Source organism: Montipora capricornis, chromosome 6 (genome assembly GCF_036669925.1).
Source record: "Montipora capricornis isolate CH-2021 chromosome 6, ASM3666992v2, whole genome shotgun sequence".
Classification (NCBI taxonomy): domain Eukaryota; kingdom Metazoa; phylum Cnidaria; class Anthozoa; order Scleractinia; family Acroporidae; genus Montipora; species Montipora capricornis.
This window is the reverse complement of record NC_090888.1, coordinates 35,461,292-35,466,291: the sequence shown is the minus strand read 5'-3', so window position 1 is coordinate 35,466,291 and position 5,000 is coordinate 35,461,292. Positions and strand designations below refer to the sequence as shown.

The window sequence follows — 5,000 nt, the reverse complement described above, 5'->3', positions numbered from 1 at the left end:
ATCCTGCTATCCCTACCTTACCCGGTCAAATGAAAAGTCAAACTGGGAATTTGGACAAGACTGTACATCTGAACCAGACCTAACTTTCAATTTACCCAAACTAAAGGCCTTCAAAATAGCATTTGTCAATATTGTCAGTTTGCCTAAATACCTGGACGAGCTTCGCTTAAGAATGCAATCTAAGACACTGGATGTACTAGCCTTAAATGAGACTCGTCTCGTCTGGTTAGGGCGCTTGCCTTGAGATTCGGAGATCCCGGGTTCAAGACCCGCTCTGACCACTCTTTGAATTGTTTCCTGGTATTCCCTGGTTCAACTTCCCAGCTGCACTTGTAAATAGCCAACTGGTTTGCCTCCGGCCAGTTGGGATTCTTAACAGTTGTTGTTGTTGCTGTTGTTCTGTGCTGTTGTTTCGTTGTGCTTCATTGGCCCTGAAAAGCCCCTATGGGGAGCGGTCAATTAAGTATGTATGTATGTATGTATGTATGTATGTATGTATGTATGTATGTATGTATGTATGTATGTATGTATGTCTTGACAACACCTTTACTGATTCTGCAGTGTCAATGGAAGGTTAGCCGACTTGTTAGGTGTGACCGATGCAGAAGTGGTGGTGGTGTTGCCGCGTACATTCGTAATGTCATTGATTATAAAAGCAGATCCGACCTTTCTCATCCAGACCTTGAGTTCTTGTGTATTGAGATTCGAAAACCTAAGGCCCAGCCATTTCTTCTTTCAAACTGGTATTGACCTCCGAATTCACCAAGCTATTCCATAACTTCGAGGTCCTTCTGGGAAAGAATGAAGCGGAAAATATTGAGTCAAATATACTAGGCGATATAAAACTGTGAAATGATTGCCATTACCCCAGGTAATGAAACTAGACACCTTATTGAACTCTGTGAATCGTATCAATATGCTCAACTGATCAAGGAGCCCACACGCGTCACATCAAATCCCAAATCACTTATCGACTTATTTCTGAACAATGAGCCACACAAATTTGTTACATCAGGTGTGTCTCATATTGGATGCCTTGATCACAGTTTAATGTCTCTAGAAAACCAACATTCCCTAGCTCCTTCCCGCGAATCCTTGACTCCAGACAATACAAAAATTGTGTGCCAGATAACTCTATGAGTGACATGGCGCTGGTTCCTTGGGAAGTAATAGAGCAAATAGATAATCCCACAAAAGCATAGGAGTTGTGGAAACAATCATTTTTAGAAGTAGCCAACCTTCATGCACCAGTCAAGAAAAGGAGGGTTAGAAACGCCAAGGCTCCCTAGCTCACCCCTGAAATGAAACAATTGATGTGGGAAAGAGATAGAATAAAGCGAGTCGCAATGATCAGTTAAAATGGGCGGAATACAGACGACTTTTAAGTCTGAATCGAGTCAACCATTCAATGGAGGCCTGCAAGGAGGATTACTATCATTAGACTGATTTAGAAAAAGGACGTGAGAGGTCTATTAGGACGCGCTGTTTGGCCGTGTTACATCCCGGGAAACTGAGACCGACGGGACGTCCATCTATTTGATTTAGCGCGGGAAAGAAGACACGTCGTCGTCCATTGATGTTTACTCTCTTCAAACTGTCAGAGACGACTTGTCTTTCTTATTTTGGCGATACTATCGACGAAGAAGAATTTGCAGTTCTTAATGAGGAAATATGATAGATTTTATTTTGATGACATGGACGAAACCGAGTGTAAAGTTGAATTTCGATTTCACAAAGCTGACCTGGAGCTACTGCTTTATATTTTAGGATTTCCTGATAAGTTTACTTGCTCCCAAGGAACTGTCTGTACAGGTATCGAAGGACTTTGCATTCTCTTAAAAGACTTGCCTTTCCTTGTAGGTATAGTGACATGGTTTTCACATTTGGTCGAAATCCAACAGAGTTGCGCTTAATTTTTACCCATGTTCTGGATTCCACCTTTGAAGCACATAACCATTGCTTGAAATCTTAGAATCAACCATTTCTTCTTCCTCGAACTTTGGAACATTGCGCACAAATTATCCACAACAGAGGTGCTCCGCTCCAAAGCTGTTTTGGTTTTATCGATGGAACTCTGTGTAAGAGTTCAAGACCCAAAAAAAATCAACAAATAGTTTTCAATGGACATAAATGTGCCCATGAAATAAAAGTGTTGTGCTTCCCAATGGGATTATTGCAAACTTGAATGGACCATATGAAGGACGTAGGCATGATAGCAGTATGCTGTGTGAATCAGGATTATTGACGGACTTGCAAAGAGCCTTTATGTCTCTATGGTGACCCAGCCTACCCCATTAGTCTTCACTTACAAGCTCCTTTTAGGAATGTACAGCTTACCCCACAGATGGCCATTTTTAACGAGCGCATGTCTGAAGTCAGAATTGCAGTCGAATGGATGTTTGGAACAATCACTAACTTTTATAAATTCGTAGGTTTTAAACAGCAGCTTAAATCGATCTCAGTCCAATAGGAAAAATTTACTTAGTTTGTGGAATTCTTCAAAATGCCCATACATGCTTGTATGAGGGTGCTAATGGGGTTAACAGTTAACTGACAATTGGCCAAAAAAGTAGTAGTTAACTGATATTTGGCCAAAAAATTAGTAGTTAACTGATAAATGAAAAGTGAACAGTTAAGTGATATTCTATTAATTATACTAAATACGATTTTTGTTGTTAATAAAAGCAACAAAGCTTTTTCCTAACAGCAAAGCTATTTCGTGAGTTTTACCTGTCCCGCTCCGTGACCAGGTAACATATCAACTGATATTATATGCGGAAGGCGTAAAAATTGAATCTTGTTTTCAATTGCACTTAAGGCGAAAACTTTAATGTGTGTAGCTTATAACGCGCACTATTGGTGGAGGTTTTGTGAATTCATGCCCTCATGGCCTCTGAGTCAATAGCCCATTCGGCCTTCGGCCTCATGGGCTATTGACTCAGCCCATTTGGGCTCGAGGAATAATTGTTAAATATGATGAGCCATTATACCATGATCTACAAGTATGGTAACTGTATGCATACGGGGTCTAGTTGCGTAAAACGCCCCGACAAATAACTTAGAAACGATGTACCGCACAGACCTGAGAATTTTTGAGGTGATTTATTGATGTGTCTCCTACAACATTCGAAGTTTTTGTCTTATTTCATTGAACGGTTTTGGTATTATTTTTTTGTTGCGTGACAGTGAAAACGATCTATTGTCACAGGTGATGATGTTTATCACATTGTCAAACCCCCTGCCCTGAGGAACACTTTGTAAGAGAACCTATAATGAACGAGAGTAATGGGGTCTAAACGCCCGTTCCCAGGGCAGTGAAGTTAATGATCGTGTCGCGGTTGCGGGCGAAATCCAGGCGTTTCTGGGCCAAAAAGTACAGAGATTGGTTTTAAGTTACCATATGTTCGCTTCAGGGTGGCATGCTCGCTCCAGAGTATGTTTTGAAATCTGCCTGCATGGGGGTACCTGTAGATTTCATCAAGGCGCCGATTTTGCATCACAGTTAAGTGTTCAATTAAAGCCATGAGTCACTCATAACACTTGACATTGCTGCGCCATATTCTACCCAATTTGTTGCAAGCTTCCCTAGCTAGAGCCTTTCGGATTCTGAGGTCCCAGAGAGTGGAAGTCCGAGCTATGTCCCCTTGTTTATACTTCAAGTATGATTTGGAAGGAAGACGTTTCACCATCAATTGGTTGGAATAATTGTTGGCGAGCAGACCTTTGTTGCGACGATGGGGGAAGGAATTCCATAGCTAGCATGCTAGCTTTTGAACAAGTGCACTTGTCAAGAAAAAAAAAAAAATAACAAGTTGAAATACCGTCCTGGCCCCAGTTGCTCAAACGATGGATAGCGCTATTCGCCGGATAAATCACTATTCGCCGGATAAATCACTATCCACTGGATAAGTCGATTGGTTTTGCTAGTGTTTATCCGCTGGATAGCGATTTATCCGGTAGATAGGGGCCCGTTTCTCAAACGTCCCGAAACTTTACGGGCCATTTCCGGGAGTCACAATTCCCTTTGTACCTCAAGAATGAGGACGATTTAAGTCATCAAACTTCACAGTCAGTTTCCGTTTAGTTACCTTGAAAACTTGTTAAAAGATCGGCTTCCCTGAACAAGCGGTTGGCAGGTTCACAAATGGCTTTTCGGGCCCGAAGAGTTTTTGGGACTGTCGAGAAGCGGGCCCCTGGGGGCCGTTTCTCGAAAGTCCAGAAACTTTAAAGGTTATTTTCGGGTGTCACAATTCCTTTTGAAACTCAAGAGCGGAGAGCATTTAATTCGTCAAACTTCACAGTTAATTTTCGGGTGCTCAGGAACCCAATATGATCCTTTTTCTTTTTGTTACCTTGAAAGCATCTTAAAAGATCGGCTTTCCAGAATTTCACAGATGGCTTTTCGGGCCCGAAAAGGTTTCGGGACTTTCGAGAAACGGGCCCCTGGTGTGTACGGGTCGCGAAGGAAAACAAGAAAATTAAGAAATTACGGGCGCTCAGCGGTCTTCTTCTCGTGCTCGCTTAATTGCGGTTGATGGCGGGGAAGAGCAGTCCAAATCGTTGGACTGATTTAGCGACTTAAAAAAAGTGTGAAAGTTGTCAACTGTGAAAGGAGCAGTTTAAATAACGACGTTTTCGGCCATCCGGATATTTCTGTTTGATTATTTGGTGCTTTAGGTGCGAGAACTGCGCTTTACCCAGTTCTCTGTGCTATTCACCAGCACAGTATCACACGAAAAACTGGCCAGGACAACTGCTTAACACATTCTGCGCGACTAAAGCAACTGGATATAGTTTGTCATCGGTGAGGCACATTAAAACCTTGAAGGTAGAAAGTTTTTTACTAGCAGTCAAGCGTTCTAAAAGCACGTGACGGCAAAATAAGACAACTACGACGAAGACTCATGGTAAAAGCCGATTTCAATCTTGCAGTACCTGCCAATACGCTTTGGCAAACCATGCACTCCTCCATTTCATTCCTCCTTGTAATGTTGATTTTT

The 5,000-nt window shown here is 42.0% G+C and overlaps 1 protein-coding gene across 1 annotated transcript in view; it reads left to right on the top strand.

The window, feature by feature from the left end:
- LOC138052024 (large ribosomal subunit protein bL20-like) overlaps positions 1 to 5,000 on the top strand; it is a 596,113-nt gene that overhangs the window by 459,642 nt on the left and 131,471 nt on the right. The window lies entirely within an intron of this gene.